The following is a 23,912-nucleotide window of genomic DNA, read 5'->3' on the forward strand; positions in this document are numbered from 1 at the left end:
TATATCATCCCAGTAACTTCTGGTCTCCATTGTTTCTGATAGAGGTCATCATAATATTATGGTTCTCTTATTCATGATCAATCATTTTTCTGTTACTGTTTTCAAAGCGTTCTCTCTTTTTTTGGTTTTCAAAAGTTTGTCTAAGATGTATCAGATGTAAATCTCTTTGTTTCACCTGCTTGATGTTTGTTTAGCTTCTTGGACTCATAAGTTATTGTGCTTTCACCCCCCTCAAATTTGGGGGATTTAGACTATTCAGATAATTTTTCTGTACCTTTCTCTCTCTCCTGCTCCTCTCAACCATGTTATATGTATGTTGGTAGTGTGTTTAATGGTATCCTCCAAAGGAACTGTTCATTTTTCTTCATTCCTTTTTTCTGATATTCAGATTGTATGACTTATTTTTTTGTCTTCAAACACTGATTCTTCTGTCATTTTAAATCTACTATTGAACCTCTCTAGTGAAGTTTTTTTTTCCATTACTGTACTTTTAAAATTGGGACATAATTGACATATAATATCATATTCGTTTTAGGTATACAGTATAATGATTTGATGTATGTATATATTGTGAAATGATCACCACAATTTGTTTAGTTAACATTCATTACCACATATTGTTTTTTCTTATGAAAATAACTGTTAAAATCTATTCTTTTAGCAACTTTCAAATATACAGTACAATATTGTTAACTATACTCACCATGCTGTACATTACAGTCCCAACACTTATTTGTCTTATAACAAAAGTTTGTACCTTTTGACCACCTTCACCCATTTCACTCATTCCCCCAAACCCTGCTTCTGGCAACCACCAATTTATTCTCTGTATCCATGAATTTGGCATTTTATTTTTCAGACTAGAGGCCCAGTGTGCGAAATTCATACATGGGGGGTTGTGTCCCCCGTCCCCCTCAGCCCAGCCTGCACCCTCTCCAATCCGTGACCCCTCAGGGGATGTCCCACTGCTGGTTTAGGCCCGATCCTGGGGATTGGGCCTAAACTGGCAGTTGGACATACCTCTCACAATCCGGGACCACTGGCTCCTAACTGCTCACCTGCCTGCCTGTCTGATCACCCCTGACTGCCCCCCTTGCTGGCATGGTAACTCCCAATTGCCCCCCTGCTGGCCTGGTCGCCCCCAACTTCCCCCCTGCTGCCAGCCTGGTCACCCCCAACTGCCCCCCCTGCAGTCTTGTCACCCCACATAGCCTGCTGTTTGGTTATTTGGTCACCCCTCAATGCCCCCCTGCAGGCCTGGTCGCCCTACACAGGCTGCTGTTCAGTCATTTGGTCAGCCCTCACTAACCCCTCGCTGGCTGGTCACCCCACGCATCCTGCTGCTCAGTTGTTTTGTCATCCCTCACTAACCCCCCTGCTAGCCTGGTCGCCCCATGTAGCCCACTGCTCAGTTGTTTGGTCGTCCCTCACTAACCCCCCTGCTAGCCTGGTCACCCCATGTAGCCCACTGCTCAGTTGTTTTGTCATCCCTCACTAACCCCCCTGCTAGCCTGGTCGCCCCATGTAGCCCACTGCTCAGTCATTTGGTCGGCCCTCACTAACCCCCCGCCGACCTGGTCATCCCACGCATCCTGCTGCTCAGTTGTTTGATTGGCCATCACTAACCCCACTGCAGGCCTGGTCTCCCCACACAGCCCGCTGCTCAGTTGTTTGGTCGTCCCTCACTAACCCCCCTGCAGGCCTGGTCACCCCACGCAGCCTGTTTGGTCGTCGTTTGGTTGCGATGGTCACTTAGGCTTTTATATATATAGATTCCACATAACTTATTTCACTTAGAATAATGCACTAAAGTCCATCCATGTTGTTACAGATGGCAGTATTTTCCTCTTTCTTATGGCTGAATAATATCTGTGTTATTATCAAATTTATAATATCAAATTTTCTTTATCCATTCTTTTCTCAGTCAACACTTAGATTGTTTCTATGTCTTGGCTATTGTAAATAATGCTGCTATGAAAATTGGGGTGCAGATATCTTTTTGGGATAGTTATTTTGTTTTCTTCAAATTCATACCCCAAAGTGAAATTGCTGGATTATTATAGTAGTTCTATTTTTAATTTTTTGAGGGACCGCTATACTGTTTTCCATAGTGGCTGCACCAATTTACATTCCCACCAACAGTGCATAGGGTTCTCTTTTCTCCACATCCTTGCCATTGCTTGTTATTTCTTCTCTTTTTGATATTAGCCACTCTAATAGGTGTCAGGTAATATCTCATTGTGGTTTTGATTTGCATTTTCCTGGTGATTAGTGATGTTGAATGCCTTTTCATGTGTCTATTGGCCATCTGTATGTATATCTCCTTTGAAAAAATATCTATTCAAATACTGTTCTCATATTTTAATTGGATTGGTGTTTGTTTGTTTTTTCTACTGAGTTCTTTAGATATTTTGGGTATTAACTCCTTATCAAATATATGAATGATTTGCAAATATTCTCTTATTCTGTAGGTTGCCTTTACATTTTGTTGGTGGTTTTCGTTGCTGTGCACAAGCCTGTTAGCTTGATGTAATTCCACTCAATTTGCTTTTATTGTCATCTTAAAAAATCATTGCCAAGACTAATGTCTAGAACAGTGATGGCGAACCTTTTGAGCTCGGCATGTCAGCATTTTGAAAAACCCTAACTTAACTCTGGTGCCGTGTCACATATAGAAGTTTTTTGATATTTCCACCATAGTAAAGCAAAGATTTATATTTTTGATATTTATTTTATATATTTAAATGCCATTTAACAAAGAAAAATCAAGCAAAAAAATGAGTTCGCGTGTCATAGGTTCGCCATCAGTGGTCTAGAAGCTTACCTACTATGTTTTGTTCTAAGAATTTATGGTTTCAGGTTTTATGTTTAGGTCTTTAATCCATTTTGACTTGATTTTTGTGTATGGAATAAGAAAGTGGTCTAGCCCTAACTGGTTTGGCTCAGTGGATAGAGCTTCGGCCTGCAGAGTGAAGGGTCCCAGGTTCGATTCCGGTCAAGGGCATGTACCTTGGTTGCGGGCACATCCCCAGTAGGGGGTGTGCAGGAGGCAGCTGATGGATGTTTCTCTCTCATCGATGTTTCTAACTCTCTATCCCTCTCCCTTCCTCTCTGTAAAAAAAAAAAAGTGGTCTAGTTTCTTCCTTTCTGTTTTTTTTTTTTTTTTTGCATGTATTTATTTGTCCTGTTTCCCTAGTTCCATGTATTGAAGTGGCTCTTTTTTCTCCATTGTGTGTTTTAGCTTTTTTGTCGTAAATTAATTGTGTGGGTTTATTTCTGAGCTCTCTATTCTGTTCGATTGATCTGTGTTTCTGTTTTCATGCCAGTACCATTCTGTTTTAAATACTATAGCTTTATAATATGGTTTGAACTCCAGAAGTGTGATACCTCCATCTTTGTTCTTTCTCTAGATTGCTGTGGCTATTTGGAGTCTTTTGTGGTTCCATACAAATTTTAGGATTGTTTGTTCTATTACTGAAAATATTCCATTGGCATTTTAATAAGGATTGTTTTGAATCTATAGATTTCTTTGGGTAGTATGGTTAATTTAACAATATAGTAGTTGCCCCCTATCTGTGGGGGATATGTTTCAAGACCTCCAGTGGATACCTGAAACCACAAATGGTACCAATCCCTATATATATATTACATTTCCCCCCACTATGCGTATGTATCTATGATAATGATGAATTTATAAGTTAGGTACCATAAGATATTAACAATAACCAGTAATAAAATAGAATAATTGTAATGATATGCTGTCATAAAACTTAAGTGAATGTGACCTCTCTCTTTCTCTCTCAAAATCTCATATTGTACTGTGCTCTTATTGATGGAACCATTCCATAAATAAGATGGCTGTCAACATGCTGCTTATTATGTTGCCAAAATATGAGCAGATAATTTTGGAGTATGTTTTAGAGCATCTGATTTCTTCACACTGTACACTATGTCTTGCTTTATCATATTTCCTGCAGTATTACTACACAGAACCAGAGTTAATCTGTTCTTCCATGCTGGTGCCTCCATTCTACTTTTTCCTTCTTTTCGGTTAAAGTTTAAAGTTTAATTTTATAGGCAAATATTTTAGAAATTTTGTTCTGAATAATTATTATCTAGGTTGAGTCCAGCTGGAATTAATTATCCTATATAATAAAAGAGAAACATGGTAATTAGCGTACGACCGCTACCCTTCTCATTGGCTAATTAGCATGATATGCAAATTAACTGCCAACAAAGATGGCGGCTAATTTGCATACGTAGGCTCCAAGTGGCAGAGGGAAGCCTGGTGACGACGCAGGCGTTCTGCCTCAACACGCTGGTGGAGGGCCTCTGGGCCTGCTTGGTCAGCGCTGCTGGGGGGATGGAGGAGCAGAGACACAGCCCGCAGGGGTCCTGGCAGCCAGTGGCCCCAAACCCCGGCTTGGCGCTGGGGTCAGAGGAGCAGAGGCACAGCCTGCAGGGGTGCCGGCACCCAGCAGCCCCAAGCCCCACCTGGCAGCGGGGTTGGGGGAGCAGAGACACAGCCTGCAGGGGGGCCGGCACCCAGCAGCCCCAAGCCCCGCCTCGGCAGTGGGGTTGGGGGAGCAGAGACACAGCCTGCACAGGGCCCGCACCCAGAAGCCCCAAACCCCGCCTCAGTGCTGGGGTTGGGGGAGCAGAGACACAGCCCGCACAGGGCCCGCACCCAGAAGCCCCAAACCCCGCCTCAGTGCTGGGGTTGGGGGAGCAGAGACATAGCCCGCAGGGGGGCCGGCACCCAGCAGCCCCAAGCCCTGCCTCAGTGCTGGGGTTGGGGGAGCAGAGACACAGCCCGCAGGGGGGCAGTACCCAGCAGCCCCAAGCCCTGCCTCAGTGCTGGGGTTGGGGGAGCAGAGACACAGCCCGCAGTGGGGCAGCACCCAGCTGCCCCAAGCCCCGTCTCAGTGCTGGGGTTGGAGAAACAGAAACACAGCCCTCAGGGGTCCCTGCAGCCAGTAGCCCCAAGCCCCGCCTCGGCACTGGGGTCAGAGGAGCAGAGACACAGCCTGCAGGGGGGCGGGCACCCAGCAGCCTCAAGCCCCACCTCGCCGCTGGGGTCAGAGGAGCAGAGACACATCCTGCAGGGGGGGCAGCACCCAGCAGCCCCAAGCCCCATGGCCGAGGAGGCTCTGGGGCTGATGGGGCCGCTGGGGCTGCTGGGGACGCTGTGGCCAGAGGAGCAGAGACACAAGCCTGCAGTGGGGCCCAGCACCCAGCAGCCCCAAGCCCCGCCTTGGTGCTGGGGTTGGAGGAGCAGAGACACAGCCCTCAGGGTGACCTGCACCCAGCAGCCTCAAGCCCCACCTCGGCGCTGGGGTCAGAGGAGCACAGACATAGCCTGCAGGGGGGCCGGCACCAGCAGCCCCTAACCCCAACGCCGCAGAGGCGCTGGGGCCACTGGGGCTGCAGCAGAGACACAAACTGGCAGGAAACCTGTGGAAAGGGAGATAAACTATCATAACTTTATCTCCCTTTCCACAAGATGAGAAAACTGACCCTGATTATTTAGTGATTTGGCCCACACTTTTCTACAAGCACAGAGTATGTTATGATCACTCCCAGGAAGTGATCAGAATACTGGTCAGAATACTGTTTCCAGGGAATAACGCTACTGTGGCAAATTATCTAAGAGAGGAAACAAGCTTTTGTTGGGTTTATTCTGAAAGTCAGAGAACAGACCACCCCAACATATGCCATGTTGTTATATTGACGATCTTGACCTGCAGATGCTTGAAAAACAGCAAATGCAAGGAGAGGTTTTCACTGAAGTCTCCTTCTCTGCCTAAAATCGGACCTCCCCAAAAGGTCCCCTCGATGGGAAAAGTGCCATCAGCCAGTGAAGACTGACTACTGTCACAGGACAGGAGACTAGAAGTTGACATCACATCCAAACTTTGTTACAAACTATCTCCCCCACCCCCATTCATCTTTCCTAAAAATCATGTACTCTCCTCTAAGAGGCCTACATATCTCGTCCCCTTTCCCTAGAAAGAAGGTATTTAAATCTGGATTCTAAGCCACTTTGGGAAGTTATTCATTTTTCCCTGGGATCTCCTACATATACACAAGGTACACATGTTAATGAACTTTAGTTTTTCTCTTGGTAATCTGTCTTTTATTACAAGGGCCTCCGCTAAGAACTCAGAAGGGTAGAGGAAAACTATTTTTCCTCCTCCATAATTCTATCTCGGGAAATCAAGTCCTGGGCTGAACAGTGAGTTTGGCTCAAGTGCCAAGCAGTCTCGGCTGAGGGGAGGGAAGCTTTAGGGGGAAATCAATGATACTGGCATCAAAGTAGGACAGAGGGCACATGCATGGTTGCTGGTGGGAGTTCAAAGTGATTCAACATTTTTGGAGGATGATTTGTCAAAATGGATAGAAATGTTCAAGGTACATCCAAGAGTCTTCTAGGAATCTCATCTGCTGAGATAAAGCACGAGTGCTTAAGCCCTGGTCAGAACCCAGGATGCTACTGCGGGCTCTCCTTCCATGATGGGAAAACCTGCTAACAACCTGAATTTTTAGGCAAGGTGGCATCTATACTAATAAAAAGGTAATATGCTAATTAGACTGAACATCTTCCAGACGAGGTTCCGGACGTCCTTCCGGACAAAGCCATGGTGGCAGAGCTGAGGCAGAGGCGGTTAGAGGTGATCAGGCAGGCAGGGGAGAGCAGTTAGGAGGATCAGGATGGCAGGGGAGAGCAGTTAAGGGTATCAGACCATCAGGGGAGAGCAGTTAGAGGGATCAGGCCAGCAGGGGAGAGCAGTTAGGGGATCAGGCCAGCAGGCAGATGAGCAGTTAGGTGCCAGCAGCCCTGAGGGGTCCCGAATTGGAGAGGGTGCAGGCCAGGCTGAGGAACTCCCCGCTCCCATGCACGAATTAGGGGCAATCAGGCAGGCACGCAGGTGAGTAATTAGGAGACAGCGGTCCAGGATTGTGAAAGGGATGTCCAACTGCCGGTTTAGGCCCAATCCCGGCAGTCGGACATCCTGGGATCAGGCCTAAACCAGTAGTCGACATCCCCCAAAAGGTCCGAGATTGGAGAGGGTGCAGGCTGGGCTCAGGGACACCCTCCTCCCGTGCACGAATTTCGTGCACCGGGCCACTAGTCCTATATAATAAAAAGCTAATATGCTAATTAGACTAGATGACAGAATGACCTTCCGGAACAACCTTCTGGAATGACCAGTGGGTGGGGGATGGGGTCGCAAGGCAGCCAGGGCCGTGAGGGCCGAGCCCCTTGCATGAATTTCGTGCATCAGGCCTCTAGTAAATACTATAAAATAAAGCACAAGAATCAGATCTATGTGGTTGCTTAGATAAATTCTTTATTCTAAGAGTTGATTACTTTTTTAAAGAGGAGGCCATAAGAAAAAGTAGATGGTGCTCATTGAATTTATTCTTTATACATGTAAAAAAATCATGTAGTGGGAATGACAGTGATGTTAGTTGGTTTTTGCATTTTGTTTCAGAGAGCATAATTTGTTGTTTGTTTGTTTTAATTCTCACCAAAGGCTATTTTTTCATTGATCTTTAGAGAGAGAGTGAAAGGGAGGGAGGAGAGGGAGAGAGAGAGAGAAACATTGATGTGAGAGAGACACATTGACTGGTTGCCTTCTGAACGCGCCCCAACCAGGTGCAGGACTGAACCTGTAACCAAGGTAGGTGCCTTTGACCAGGAATCAAACCCATGACCCTCTGGTCTATGGGCCAATTTTCTAACCACTAAGCAAAACTGGCCCGGGCAGAGTAATTCCTCATTTTAATTCAAACTTCTAGTGATCCAAGTCTTAAGGTTATACAATTTTAAAAATCCTTAACTTGATTCAGTTTCTTAAAGTACCAAATTTGTAAAATCCAAACTTGTCATCATAGACTGTACTGCTTTTGTAAATTGATGTATGAGAGAGATTTCTGTAAAGATTCAAGAGAAAAACTGTTGGGAACCAAATTTGTAACTAGACTGCAATTTCTCCTCTGGGGTGTGTCAGTTAAGTGGTATATCCCTTATCCACTTAGTCTTGTGCAATGATCGTTGAGCATTTCAGTAAATTTTGGTGAGTGGCCTTGCACTTTTCCTTGGGCAATTCTTGTTCACTGCCAGCTGTTGTCTTTAAGGAACCACAGTTATTAAGGAGATCTTCATACTGGCAACTATTGGCGCATAGTTAATTGTCACAGTTACCGGGGCAGTTGGCACAAGATGTTTCCTGTTTGTAAGAGGTATTCTTTTTAATAACATTATCAACAGGACAATATTGACAAACATATAGTATTTTAGACTGTCTTGATTGGGACAATAGGCAGTTCCTTATCCAATATGGTAAGATTAGTAGCTAATAACTTGGGTATAACATACAACTGTACTTGAACTAATTGGTCCTACACAATAGACAAAATCATGGCTGTCATCCTATCGGTTTTGAATTGCATTTGACCAGGTAGTAGGATTGAAACTGAATGCAGGTTTAGCTGTCTGCCACAACGAAAGCCAAGCTTGTGAGACAGGTGTTGGTGGGGAAAAAAGTAGTTTATCTAAGTGTCTGTGAGCTGAGAAGATGGTGGACTCCTGTCCTATAAAACTATGTTAACATCTTAGTGCAGGCAGGGTTTTTTTTTTTTTTTTTTTTTTTTTTTTTTTTATCAGGAAGGAGAGGGAAAGCAGAACAAAGAAATCAGGGGGAGGGAGCTGTGGATGTGCAGGCAGTGTTTTCGCCAGTCCCAGTGGAGATCTTTAATGTCAACTAAAGTCTGCCTTCACCACTCTATTGTCTGTTTCTATGGGTTATGCATATATGCATACAGGGTCTTTTGTTGATTACTGACTAGCTCCCACTCACCCACCCTCCCTCACCTTCCCTCTGAGATCCCACACATTGTTCCATGCTTCCCTGTCTCTGGATCCACTCCGTTCATCAGTTTCTTTTGTTAATTAGATTCCACATATGAGTGAGATCGTGTGATACTTGTCTTTCTTTAACTGACTTATTTCACTTAGCATGATACTCTCCAGGTCTCTCCATGCTGTCTCAAAGGGTAAGATTCTTCTTTTTTACTGCTGCATAGTATTCCATGATATAAATGTACCACTGCTTTTTTAATTCGTTATTGTTTGAAGTATTACATATAGTATTATATATGTCTCCTTTCCTTCCATTGACCTCTCTCTGGCCACTCCCCCGCCTCAGCACTTGCCCTCATCCCCCCTAGTATCTGTGTCCATATGCATGCGTACAAGTTCTTTTGTTGATCTCTTATCCACCTCCCCTCACCCTCCCCTGCCTTCCCTCTGAAGTTTGACGGTCTGTTTGATGCCCCTCTGTCTCCGGATCAGTTTATGTTGTTCATTATATTCCACAAATGAGTGAGATCATGTGATATTTATCTTTCTCCAACTGGCTTATTTCACTTTAACATAATGCTCTCCATGTCCATCCATGCTGTTGCAAATGAAAAGAGTTCTTTCTTTTTTATGGCAGTGCAGTATTCCATTGTATAGATGTACCATAGGTTTTTTTCCTGTTTTTTTTTTATTGTCTAAAGTTTTACATAGTTTCCTTTTCACCCAATTGATCCCCTCCCCCATCCCTTCCCAGCCCGGGCAAGCCCCCACCACCCCAGTGTCTGTGTCTATTGTTTATGCTAATATGCATGCATATAAGTCCTTTGGTTGCTCTCTAACCTCCTCTCCCCTACCATTTGTTTCTAGATCGATCTATTCTTGTTTATCAAATTATGTTGATCATTATATCCCACATATGAGAGAGATCATGTGATATTTATCTTTCTCCGACTGGCTTATTTCGCTTAGCATACTGCTCTCTAGTTCCATCCATGCTTTTGCAAATGGTAAAAGTTCCTTCTTTTTAATAGCGGCATAGTATTCCATTGTGTAGATGTACCATAGTTTTTAATCCACTCATCTGCTGTGGGCACTTAGGCTGTTGTAAATTGTTAGCTATTGTAAATTGTGCTGCTATGAACAGAGGGGTGCATATGTCCTTCCTGATTCATATTTCTGATTTCTAGGGATATATTCCTAGAAGTGGGAGCACTGGGTCAAATGGGAGCTCCATTTTTAATTTTTTGAGGAAACTCCAGACTGTTTTCCATAATGGCTGCACCGGTCTGCATTCTCACCAGCAGTACATGAGGGTTCCTTTTTCTCCACATCCTCGCCAGCACTTGTCATTTGTTGATTTCTTGATGGTAGCCATTCTGACAGATGTCAGGTGATACCTCATTGTCATTTTAATTTGCATGTCTCTGAGGATCAGTGACTTTGAGCATTTTTTCACATGTCTTGGCATACATGCTTAGAAGTGTCTAAGTCCTTTGCCCATTTTTAAATTGGATTTTTGTCTTTTGTTAAGTTGTATGAGTTCCTTATATATTTTGGATATTAATCCTTTATCAGATGTATCATTGCCAAGTATGTTCTCCCATACAGTGGACCCCCTTTTCATTTTGTTGATGGTTTTTTATTTTGATGTAGTCCCATTTGTTTATTTTCTCCTTAGTTTCCTTTGCCCCTAGGATATGTATCCATAAACATATTGCTGTGAGAGATGTCTGAGATTTTGCTGCCTATGGTTTCATCTAGGATTTTTATGGTTTCACGACTTACATTTAAGTCTTTTATCCGTTTTTAGTTTATTCTTGTGTATGGTGTAAGTTGGTGATCTAGTTTCATTTTTTTGCATGTATCTGTCCAATTTTTCCAACACCATTTATTGAAGAGACTGTCTTTTTAAAAAAATATATATTTTATTGATTTTTTTACAGAGAAGAAAGGAGAGGGATAGAGAGTTAGAAACATCAATGAGAGAGAAACATCGATCAGCTGCCTCCTGCGCACCCCCTATTGGGAATGTGCCTGCAACCAAGGTACATGCCCTTGCCCGGAATCGAACCTGGGACCTTTCACTCCGCAGGCCAACACTCTAACCACTGAGCCAAACCGGTTAGGGCTGAAGAGACTGTCTTGACTCCATTGTATGCTCTTGCCTCCTTTGTCAAATATTAATTGAGCATAATGGCTTGGGTCGATTTCTGGGGTCTCTGTTTGTTCCATTGATCCTTATACCTGTTCTTGTGCCAGAACCAGGCTATTTTGATGATGGTGGCTTTGTAATATAACTTGAAATCTGGTATTCTGATTCCTCCAACTTTGTTTTTCTTTCTCAAGATTGCTGCAGCTAGTCGAGGTCTTTTTTGATTCCATATAAATTTTTGGAGTATTTGTTCTAGATCTGTGAAGTATGCTGTTGGTATTTTAATAGGGGTAGTACATTCTTATTTTTAGTGCTATGGTTAGTCAGTAGTATAAAGTTTTATCCTTTGTTATAGGGCCACTTGACAGAAATTCTCACCACATTTTGTACTGATTTTCTGGTCTTCTGCATTACTGTGTTCTAAAGTGCACTTGTTTTCCCCCTTTAGGGCATTAGCTTTTGCTTTTCTGCTCCATTCCATCTTTAGCATGTTGCTGACAAGTAGAGAGACTGATTTTCTTAGTTCATTGTGTGTATTTACAATACCTTTTTGAACTTGTGTTTGAATGGTTAACAAAGCAGTAAAGGCTGGATCCTTTCCTTCTGAAGGTAAAGGTGGAAGCAGCACAGCAGTCAGAAACACCACCACTGGGAGTAAAGCCATTGTGTTGGTTCTCAGAGTAGAATGAAGCATCTGCTTTATTAATAGAAAAGTATTGTGCCCTTTCTTGCAGGTGTTTCAAAAGTAGGTGTGTTCTGCAGGCGTGTCTGTAGGAAGAGCATGGTGTATGATTTCATAATCCCTAACTCCAGAGCCCAGATCTTCCTGTTTGAGGGCAGGAGCCAAAGACCAAAACAGCTCGCCCTCTCCTTTGCACTTTTATAAATGTAGGTGCTATTGAGCATCTTCTTCCAGAAGAGCCTGTTTTCATTATATTTGAAGCCTTGCTTTGGATGGTATCCTTTCTCCTTCCTTAATCATTTTCTTCAACTCTTCTGGAACTGTGGCAGTAGCTTCTTCATTGGCAGGTGCAGCATCTACACTAACTTTTATATTTTTAGTCCAAACCTATTCCTGCATATGTGTAACCATCCCTTAATCACAGTAGTAAATGGCTTTGTGTCACTCATGTAAGGGGATTCCTTGCTGGAGTCTTCATATATAGGCTTAGTGCTTTCTGGCACAACACGTTGCCTTCATTTGGCACGTTTTCTATTCATGTCTTCCACCCATAGATTTAATCTTTTCCAGCTTAACTCAGGACTTATCACACACTTGTGGTTTTAACTTTTGCAGTTTAAGGTGGGACAAGAAAACTAGCACAAAGTTCTTTATTCTTCACAATTTTATGGATACAAGATTTGTTTTTAACCACAGTTCTTAGCAATCTCAGCATAAAATTTTTTCCTATTGAGTCCAAAACTTTCACCTTTTTACTTAAAGGGAGTACTTTACAGCTTTTCTTTGGCATATTGAAATTGCCAGCATTACTACCCCTTTGCTTTGGGGACATTTTTGAGTAGAATAAGGGTGACTTGAACATTAGCACTGCAGTACCACAAGAGTTGATCTGATAATCTAGATGCCACTGCATATGCAGTATAGATATGCTGGATAAAGTGATGATTTATCCCTTTATGAAGGACAGCTTGATATTTCATGACACTACTCAGAATGGCATGCAATTTATCTATTTATTTAGAGTTAAATAAGAGATTTATTTATTTTGAAGATATTTATTTTTATTGTCTTTGTTGTTTTCATCCCCATTGACACCTTCCTCCCAAGACTTCACCACACTATTGTCTGTGTCCATGGGATATGCATATAAGTTCCCCAATCAATCTCTCCCCTTACCCCCATCTTCCCTCTGAATTCTTCAGTATGTTACATGGTTCTATATCCCTGGATCTGTTTTGTTATTAGTTTATTTTATTCATTAGATTTCACATGTGAGTGAGATCATGGGATACTGATCTTTCTCAGACTGGCTTATTTCACTTACCATAATACTCTCCAGGTCCATCCATGCTGTTGCAAATGGTAAGACTTCCTTCATTTTTACTGCTACATAGTATTCCATTGTGTAAATGCACCACAACTTTTTTATCTACTCATCTACTGATGGGCACTTCAGCTGTTTCTAAATCTTGTAAATTGTGCTGCTATTTACATAGGGGTGTATATATCCTTTCTGATTGGTGTTTTCGGGTTTCTTAGGATATATTCCTAGAAGTGGGTTCACTGGGTCAAATGGGAGCTCCATTTTTAATTTTTTGAGGAAACTCCATACTGTTTTTTTGTAATGGTTGCACCAGTCTGCATTAAAACAAGAAATGTACTAAGGTTCCATTTCCTCCATATCCTTGCCAACACTTGTTTTTTGTTGATTTGTTGATGATAACCATTCTGACAGGTGTCAGTTGATACCTCATTGTCGTTTTAATTTGCATCTCTCAGATGATTTGTGACTTTGAGCATTTTTTTTTATATGTCTCTTGGCCTACTGTATGTCCACTTTGGAGAAGTGTCTATTTAGGTCCTTTGCCCATTTTTCAATTGGATTGTTTGTCTTTCTTTTTTTTTTTTTTAATATATTTTATTGATTTTTTACAGAGAGGAATAGAGAGTTAGAAACATCGATGAGAGAGAAACTCGATGAGCTGCCTCCTGCACACTCGCTACTGGGGATTTGCCTGCAACCAAGGTACATGCCCTTGACCGGAATCGAACCCAGGGCCTTTGAGTCTGCAGGCTGACGCTCTATCCACTGAGCCAAACCGGCTAGGGCTGTTTGTCTTTCTTTTGTTAAATTGTTTGAGTTCCTTGTAACCCCTTATCATTGCCAAATATGTTCTCCTCTACAGTGGGTTCTTTTTTCACTTTGTTGATGGTTTCTTTTGCTGTGCAGAAGCTTTTTATTTTGATGTATAGTCCCATTTGTTTATTTTCTCTTTAGTTTCCTTCACCCTAAGAGATGTATCCATAAACATACTGCTGCGAGAGATGTCTGAGATTTCGCTGCCTATGGTTTCTTCTAAGATTTTTATGGTTTCACAACTTACATTTAGGTCTTTTACAGTATCTATTTTAAGTTTATTCTTATGTATGGTGTAAGTTGATGATCTAGTTTCATTTTTTGGCATGTACTTGTCTAGTTACCCAACACCATTTATTGAAGAGACTGCCTTGACTCCATTGTATGCTCTTGCCTCCTTTGTCAAATATTAATTGAGTATAATGGCTTGGGTCAATTCCTGGGTTCTCTGTTCTGTTCCATTGATCTATATGCCTCTTTTTTTGCCAGTACCAGCCTGTTTTGAGTACAGTGACCTTGAAGTATAACGATATCTGGTATTGTGATTCCTCCAAATTTGTTCTTCTTTCTCAAGATTACTTCAGCTATCTTTTTTGCTTCCATATACATTTTTGGAGTATTTGCTCTAGATCTGTGAAATATACTGTTGGTAATTTAATAGGGATTGCGTTGACTCTATAGATTGCTTTGGATAGTGTAGACATTTTAATGGTATTAATTCTACCAATCCATGAACACAGCATATTCTTCCACATGTTTATATCTTCCTCTATTTCTTTTTTCATTGTCCTATAGTTTTCCAAGTACAGATCTTTTACCTCCTTGGTTAAGTTTATTCCTACATATGTTAATTTTTTTGTTGTTGCAATGGTAAATGGGATTGCTTTTTTATTTTCTCTTTCTGAGAATTTATTATTGGTGTATGAAGATGTCAGCAATTTTTGTGTATTATTTTTTCTGCTATGTTTCTGAATTTATTGATTAAACCTAGTAGTTTTTTGGGGGAGTTTTTAGGGTTTTCTATGTACAATATCATGTTATCTGTGAATAATGAGAGTTTTGCTTTCTAATTTGGATGCCTTTTATGTTTTCTTCTTGTAGGATCGCTGTGGCTAGCACTTTTAGTACTAATTTGAATAAGGGTGGTGAAAGCAGACAACCCTGCCTTGTTCCTGTTCTTAGGGGAAATGGTTTTAGTTTTTTCCCATTGAGTATGATGTTGACTGTATTTATGTAATATATGGCCTTCATTATGTTGAGATATGACCCCTCTATTCCCACTTTGCTGAGAGTTTTTAGCAAAAAAGTGTTGTTGAAATTTTTTTTTTTTGTCAGTTGATATGATCATGTGATTTTTGTCTCCCAATTTGTCTAGGTCAGGGGTCCTCAAACTTTTTAAACAGGGGGCCAGTTCACTGTCCCTCAGACGGTTGGAGGGCCGGACTATAGTTTAAAAAAAAACTATGAACAAATTCCTATGCACACTGCACATATCTTATTTTGAAGTAAAAAAAACAAAACGGGAACAAATACAATATTTGTATTTGCATGTTTGAGGACCCCTGGTCTAGGCGATGTTTACTGATTTTGGAATATTGTACCAGCTTTGCATCTCCAGAATGAATCCCACTTAGTCATGGTGTATGATCTTTTTAATGTCTTGCTGGATCCAATTTGCTAATATTTTGTTGAGGATTTTAGCATCTGCTCATCAGGGATATTGGCCTGTAATTCTCTTTCTTTGACGTATTTTTATCTGTTTTTGGAATTGGGCTAATGCTGGCCTTGTAAAAACAGAGCTGGGAAATATTCCTTCCTCTTGGATTTTTTGGTATAGTTTGAGGTGTATAGGTGTTAGTTCTTCTTTGACTGTTTGGTGAAACTCCTCTGTGAAGTCATCGGGACCAGGGTTTTTGTTTGCTGGGAGTTTTTCTGATTACTGCTTTAATTTTATCAGTAGCTATGGGCCTGTTCAGGTTTCCTGATTTAGTTTTGGAAGATTGTATTTTTCTAGGAATATGTCCATTTGTCCAGGTTTTCCAGCTGGTTGGAATACTGTTGTTCATAGTATTTGCTTACAATACTTTGTATTTCTGTGGGGTCAGTTGTTACTTTGCCTCTTTCGTTTCTAATTTTGTTTATTTGGTTTCTCTCCCTTTGTTTCTTGATGAGTCTGACTGGAGATTTATCCATCTTGTTTATCTTTTCAAAGAACCAGCTCTTGGTTTTATTGACTATATATATATATATATTTGTCTCTATGTCATTTATTTCCACTCTGATCTTTATTATTTCCTTCCTTATACTTACTCTGGGCTTTTTTTTGTTGTTCTCTTTTTAATTCTTTAAGTTGAATGGTTAGATAACTTAGTAAAAGTTTTTCTTGTTTTTGGAGGTAGATCTGTAGTGCTATGAACTTCCCTTTCAGGACTGCTTTTGCTGTGTCCCAGAGATTTGGTGTTGTTGTGTGTTCATTTTCATTTATTTCCAGGAAATTTTTGATTTCTTTCTTGATCTCATTGGTAACCCATTCATTGTTTAGTAACATGCTATTTAGCCTCCACATGTTTGCATGTTTCTGAGTGTTTTTATTGTGCTTTATTTCTAATTTCATGCCATTGTGATCTGAGACAATGCTTGATATGATTTCATTCTTCTTGAACTTGTAGAGCCTTAGTTTGTGTCCAACAAGTGGTCTATCTTTGAAAATGTCCCATGTGTACTTAAGAAGAATGTATATTCTGGGAGAGCATGAAAAGTAAGAACTTTCGCATCACAGGAGTACCAGAAAGAGAAGAGTCCAAGCAAGGATTAAAGAACCCATTTAACCCTTTGCGGTTCAATTTTATTTTTGGAATTCAAACAGTCTGGTCCAAATTAATTGACGGGATTGAGTGTTGAAGTTATCTGTCTCACTAGACCTCAGTTCGACGTTGGACCTGCTCCTAGCACCTGGTCTGTCGAGTCAGCCTCCACGTTGGACCGAAAAGGGTTAAAGAAATAATGGCAGAATATTTCTGCTCTTGACTGTAAATGTCCATTTCATCTGATCTAATGTGTCATTTAGGATTGCTACTTCCTTGTTGATTTTTTTTTGTCTAGAAGATCTACCCAGTGATGTCTGTGGGATGTTAAAGTCCCCTACTATGATTGTATTGTTGACGATCTTTCCCTTAAAATCCTCCAGAAGTTTTTTTTATATATATCGGATGCTTCAGTATTGGGTGCATATATGTTTGATCCCTTTAGTATAATGAAATGGCCTTCATTGTCTCTTGTTATGTCCTTCACTTTGTAGTCTATTTTGTCAGATATTAGTATTGCTACCCCAGCTTTTTTCTTTCTTCTTTTCTATTTGCATGGAAAATTTTTTCCTACCCCTTCACTTTCATTCTCTGTGAATCTTTTTTTCTGAGGTCTCTTGTAGACAGCATATACACTGAGTGGCCAGATTATTATGACCACCCCATCAGTACTCATTGGGCCACCTTTTGACTTCAATACTGCGGCGATTCTTCTTGGCATTGACTCCACGAGATGTTGAAAGGTGATGCGAGGTATCTGACACCATGCCTGATGAATAGCACTGTCCAGTTCTGTGAGATTTGATGGTTGTGGAACCAGCTGCCTGATGGCTTTAAACTTCGTCCCACAATTGCTCAATTGGATTGAGATCTGGTGATTGTGGGGGCCACCTAAGCAAGGTAAAGTCTCCCTCATGTTCTTGAAACCACTCCTGCACAATACGCGCATTGTCTTGTTGGAAGAAGCCATCTCCATTGGGATATGCCATCAACATGATAGGATGAACTTGATCAGCAATTATACTTAGGTATGTTGTGCTATTCAGACGTTGTACATGAATTAAAGGGCCCAAATCATGCCAGGAAAATATGCGCCAACCATAACACTGCCCCCACCAGCTTGAAGGGTTGTACTCATGCCTGTAGGGTGCATGCTTTCATACTGTTTCTGCTGAATTCTCACTCTGCCATCTGCATGATGCAACTGGAAACGTGATTCATCGGACCACATGATTTTCCAATGCTTGTGTTCCTGTGTGAATTGGAGACGTTTTATGTTGGTAACTGCAGATAGCAAAGGTGTTCAAACAGGCCTTCCACTTCCCTATCCCATACGATGCAGTGTATGGCTAATTTGCCTACAAACGTCAGATGGTCATAATAATCTGGCCACTCAGTGTATATGGGTCATGTTTTCTTATCCATTCAGCTACTCTATGTCTTTTGATTGGAGCATTTAAGCCATTTACATTTAAGGTTATAATTGATAGGTACTTACATGTTGCCATTCTTAATCTTTATGCTTCTGTTCTTCTCTTTCTCTCTATTTCTTCTTCTTATAGCAGTCCCTTTAGTATTTCTTGTAATGCTGGTTTGGTGGTAATACATTCTTTAAACCTTATTATTTCTGCTTACACTCTTTATTTCACCTTCAATTTTGAATGATAGTCCTGCTGGATAGAGTAGTCTTGGGTTTAGTCCCTTGGTTTTCATTATTTTGTCTACTTCGTGCCACTCCCTTTGAGCCTGAGATGTTTCTATTAAGAAAACAACTAATAGTCTAATGAGAACTCCCTTGTAGGTAACTTTCTGCCTCTTTCAGCCTTTAATATTCTTTCTTTATCTTTAACATTTGCTATTTTAATTATTATGTGCCCAGTTATGCATCTTTTGGGGTTCATCTTGGCTGGGACCTCTCTGTTTCCTGAACTTGAGTGACTCTCCTTCACCAGGTTGGGAAATTTCCACCATTATTTATTCAAACAGGTTCCCTAGTCCTTGTTCGGATTCTTCTCCTTTTGGTACCCCTGTGATGTGAATGTTGTTATTTTTCATGTTGTCCCAAAGCTGCCTTAAAGTTTCGTCCTGCTTTTTAATTTTTTTTTTCATTTGATGATCTGGATGGGTGTTTTTTGGTTTTTTTCCTACTTTGTCTTCTTTTTATTTATTTTTTGTCTTTTTTTCTACTTTGTCTTTTAATTCACTGATTTGGTCCTCAGCTTCTTTTAGTCTACTGTTGAATCCTTCCAGAGTGTTATTTCAGCTATGTTGTTCCTCATTTCCAATAGATTTTTATTCATCGATTCAACCTCTATTTTCGTTGGTGTAGTTCTCATTAAGGCCCTTAATATTCTCATTAATTTCCTTATACTTCTCATTGAGCTGCTTGTAATTCTCACTGAATTGTCTGAGTACTCTTGTTACCATTACTCTGAATTCTTTACCTGATTAATTGCTTTCCTCCATTTCATTTAGTTCCTTTTCTGGCAATTCCTCCTTTTCTTTCATTTGGGTGTTATTTCTTTGTCTCCCCATTTTTTTGCTGTCCATTTGTTTCTATGTATTAGGTCAAATTGCCATGCCTCCCAGTCTTTGTGGGGTGGTGTTATTTAGTAGATATTTTGTGGGACCAAGTGGTGCAGTTTCTTACATCTCCCGAGCTGATTGCTGCACAAAAACATCTTGCTTGAGTTATTTGGGTTCTCCTAGTGTAGTTGTTGTACTGTTCATGGATGGAATCTCCTCTCAGGCTGGCTGACTATGTGCTCACCCCAGACCACATTGTGTAAGCTATTGTGGAGGTGCTGACAGAACAGAACAAAATACAACACAACAAAATGTGAAGCAAAAGAAAAATAGAACTAAAACAAGACTCCTACAGCAACAACAAAAGCAACCACCAGAGAGGAGAAAATTAGGAAAGAAAACAGGAATGATAGAAGAAAAGAAAGAAAAAAATATGAGGAGAGAAATAACAAAACCACCAACCAACCACCACCAACAAAATAACCCCACACAAACAAAAACAAACAACATGGGGTGGGTATAAAAGAATATGTAGGTGCAGAGCTGAAATAAAATAAGAATAAGGAATTAGGAGAATAGAGGAAGGAAAACAGTTTAAAATAAAGGAGGAAGAAAAGAAAAGCAAAAAAGGGGGAGGAATATGTAGGTGCAGAGCTGAAATGAAGAAAATAAGAATAAGGAATTGGGGGAATAGATGAAAGAAAACAGTTTATAATAAAGGAGGAAGAAAAGCCAAAAAAAATTTTTTTAAAGGAAAATAGAGAGAACAGATAGACCCAAAGTAAGAAAAGGAAAAAAAAAAAATATGAGCCAGCAGGGGAAAAAGAAAATAGAAAAGAAAAAAAAAAAGTGGGGGAGGGGGTGGAGATTGTGTAGGAAAAGGGAAGAGGAAAACTAGATATAAACAATAGAGACTAGAATAATTGCATATCAATTACGGAGATAGTTAAAGTAGATAAATAAAAAAGAAAGGAAAGAGAAAAAGGTTTTAAAAGGGGAAAGGAAAGAAAAAAGAGAACAAAAAAATGAAGTGGCATTCTTTTCAGCTGAGTTTCGTGCTCCATGGCATCTCCCTTTAGATCCTACTCTTCTGATGACTGTGGCTGACTGTTCTGCCTGCCAATTCTGGGTTTTCCATGAGATATTTAGGTGCTAACTAATCACTTTCAGAAATTGTCCTCCTTTGGTTTTCAGCAACCTGCTTGAAGCTCCAAGCGATCCACAGTTTGTGTCTGTCTCCACAGAACATGGCTGCAAGCAGGAGGGGACAATCAGCTCTCTAAAGCACAGTTGTTAGCAGTGGCCCAGGGCTGGGTCAGCAAATTTCCCTTGGTTCTCCAGGCTCAGTCTCTGCCCATCTTTGTCTTTTAACCAGCTGTCAATCTTAATCGCTCAAAACTTTGTTTCTGAAAGGACTTTAGTGAGTTGGGGAGTGCGGGGGGGGCGGGGGGGGGGTGGCGGGTGCTGGTTCAGATTTCAAGGAATGTGGTTGGTGTGTTTCCTTGTCCCATAGCAACTCCTCTGCAAGCGGCCCAAAATATTACTCTGCTCTCGGCTGGGCAGAGATCCTTGTATGCAACTTAGTGGGATCAGCTAGAAACCTGGAGTTTCTACCAGCTCTCCCGTGTGGGGAAAGTACCGTCAGGTTCCTAGGATGGTGAAGAGAAAGACCCCTCTCCCAATCCAGTCACTGAAGCTCCCTGAGACTCTTCAAACCCATAGGCTTGGCCTCTGCTATTGTTTCCTCTGAAAAGCTCCTCTCAGGAAAAATGGCTGTTTTGGTTTGGGTGCATAGAAATGACCAAATGCAGGACTCCTGGCTACTGCTTTTCTACGTCTCCCTGCACTGCTTCCCACCCCAGCTTCTCTTTAGCACCTCAAGTCCACACCTTCCTCCTTGCACCAAAGCCTCAAGTGAGTAGCTGCAAATGAAAACTGTGCTCTGGGTTTAGAGAAAAAACAAAGAAACAAAAAAATCACAAAACTGGCTTTCTCTCCAACCAGCTCTGGTCTACAGTTTCCAGGCTCTGCTGCAGCCAGCAGCCCTGCCACCTTTCACCACTGGATGTTACATGGGCTGGGGGGTCTTGGCTTTGGTGCTCCATGCTGTGGAACCCAGCCTGGGTTTGGGCTTCTATCTTCTGAGAAAACAGACCCTCTGTAGCCCAGCGCTACCTCCTCTCTTGGCCTGCTGGCCTTCTGCCCCTGGGACCTGGGTCAGCTCTCCTCGAGACCTTGCCCTTCCTACTGGTCTCCAGGTGTTTTCTGTCCTCCCTTGATGTAAGTCTCCTCAGCTGAACCTCAGTTGGTAATTCCAGGTGAATATTCTCCAATTTAGTTGTATTTCCACTCTGGCTCTGGGATGAGGTGCACAACAGGTCTGCCTATTTGGCTGCCATTTTCCCGCCTTTTTACATATTCATTATGTTCTACTCCCTTATAGCTTAGATTTAAAGGATGTCCCAAAATTCATGCAAGAACTAATTTTGATAGAAAACACAGGTTTATCATTAAAAATTGTAAATTTTTTATTGATTCATAAAGTATACAGTATAGGGTTATATATGGAATAGCATATCGGGTAAATGGCCTCCACGGCTTTGCTGGCACATACGCACTCTTTTGTTATTGCCTGAACAGCCGCATTTTCAAAGAAGAATAGTCCGATGATGCCTCCAGCCCAAAATCCGCACCAAACAGTGACACATTGTGGATGCATTTGTTTCTCAACAATCAGTCGTGGATTTTCTGAACCCCAAATGCAACAATTTTGTCGATTAACCAAGATGAAAATGAGCCTCATCGAAATTCAGCCACATTTATACAAAACGGTCATGGAAAATTTCAACCAGAGTGCCTTCCGCCCCTGGGACCTGGGTCAGCTCCCTATACTGTATACTTTATGAATCAATAAAAAATTTACAATTTTTAATTATAAACCTGTGTTTTCTATCAAAATTACTTCTTGCGTGAATTTTGGGACACCCTTTATATATTATTACTTTAAAATAATTCTTCTTTTTTAATTTTTAATTTTCTTATTAAATCTTTATTGTTCAAATTATTACAGTTGTTCCTCTTTTTCCCCCCCATAGCTCCCCTCCACCCAGTTCCCACCCCACCCTCTGCCCTTACCCATCCCCCCAATGTCCTCATCCATAGGTGTATGATTTTTGTCCAGTCTCTTCTCGCACCCCCCACACCCTTTCCCCCCCGAAAATAGTCCATTCCCTTTCTATGCCCCTGATTCTATTATATTCACCAGTTTATTCTGTTCATCAGATTATTTATTCACTTGATTTTTAGATTCACTTGTTAATAGATGTGTATTTGTTGTTCATAATTTGTATCTTTACCTTTTTCTTCTTCTTCCTATTTTTAAAGGATACCTTTCAGCATATCATATAATACTGGTTTGGTGGTGATGAACTCCTTTGGCTTTTTCTTATCTGTGAAGCTCTTTATCTGACCTTCAATTCTGAATGATAGCTTTGCTGGGTAAAGTAATCTTGGGTTGTAGGTTCTTGCTATTCATCACTTTGAATATTTCTTGCCACTCCCTTCTGGCCTGCATAGTTTCTGTTGAGAAATCAGCTGACAATCGTATGGGTACTCCCTTGTAGGTAACTAACTGTTTTTCTCTTGCTGCTTTTAAGATTCTCTCTTTGTCTTTAGCCTTTGGCATTTTAATTATGATATGTCTTGGTGTGGTCCTCTTTGGATTCCTTTTGTTTGGGGTTCTCTGCGCTTCCTGGACTTGGAAGTCTATTTCTTTCACCAGGTAGGGGAAGTTTTCTGTCATGATTTCTTCAAATAGGCTTTCAATATCTTGCTCTCTCTCTCCTTCTGGCACCCCGATAATTCAGATGTTGGTACATTTGAAGTTGTCCCAGAGGGTCCTTACAGTATCTTCATATTTTTGGATTCTTTTTTCGTTTTGCTTTTCCGGATAGGTGTTTTTTGCTTCTTCATATTTCAGATCTTTGACTTGATTCTTGTGATCCTCTAGTCTGCTGCTGGATCTCTGTATATTATTCTTTATTTCAGTCAGTGTATGTTTAATTTCTGACTGGTCCTTTTCCATTTTTTTGGCATTCTCATTAAGATCCTTAAGGTCTCGCTAAGTTCCTCGGAGGTTCGTAGAAGATTCTTGAGTAACCTTATAACTGTGGTTCTGAACTCTATGTCCTCCATTCATTTGCTTTCCTCCATTTCTTTCATTTGTGACATGTTTCTTTGTCTTCGCATTTTTGGCTGACTGCGAAGACCCACTGTGTCTATAAGAAGAACTGCTGTGCTGGAGACACCCTTATCCGGTAGGACTTGCTTCAGTGGGGCTTTGGTGCTCACTGAGTCTGCTTCTTGAGTGTGTCCCTTATAGATGTGAGGAGTTGAAATCTAGTATCTGACCCGGAGTACCCTGGCTCCTGGATCTCCAAGTCAACCACTGTGTGGGTCCACCCAGCAGGGGCTACAGCAATATCAACAGATTTCTCCTCTTTGTTTGGAGTTTGGAAGTTTCGGAGCTCTCTGATTTACTACAGTTTGTTAGGCTGCAAAAGCGCAGTGCCTCCCTTGTGCCGCCGAGCACAGCTTGGGAGGGATGTAAATTGAGTGGGGTGGGGTCTCAGAGAGTCCCCAGGTTGGAGCAAACAGCAATGGTGTTGTCAGCGACCCGCGACTCCGACTCCGCGACTCGGACTCCGCGACTCCCCGAGTGCAGCGCGCCCCCACAGCAACAATGA

At 41.4% G+C, this 23,912-nt stretch overlaps 1 protein-coding gene and 1 pseudogene across 3 annotated transcripts in view; one reads left to right on the top strand and one right to left on the bottom strand.

Annotated features, from left to right (window-relative positions):
- The window catches only part of SNAP47 (synaptosome associated protein 47), a 122,241-nt gene that overhangs the window by 30,617 nt on the left and 67,712 nt on the right, over positions 1–23,912 (top strand). The window lies entirely within an intron of this gene.
- On the bottom strand, positions 8,040–8,901 carry LOC139010074 (cysteine-rich secretory protein 2 pseudogene; annotated as a pseudogene).

The sequence above is a fragment of the Myotis yumanensis genome, unplaced genomic scaffold (genome assembly GCF_028538775.1).
Source record: "Myotis yumanensis isolate MYYU_CA2020_CCGP unplaced genomic scaffold, mMyoYum1.0.hap1 SCAF_5, whole genome shotgun sequence".
NCBI classification, from domain to species: Eukaryota; Metazoa; Chordata; class Mammalia; order Chiroptera; family Vespertilionidae; genus Myotis; species Myotis yumanensis.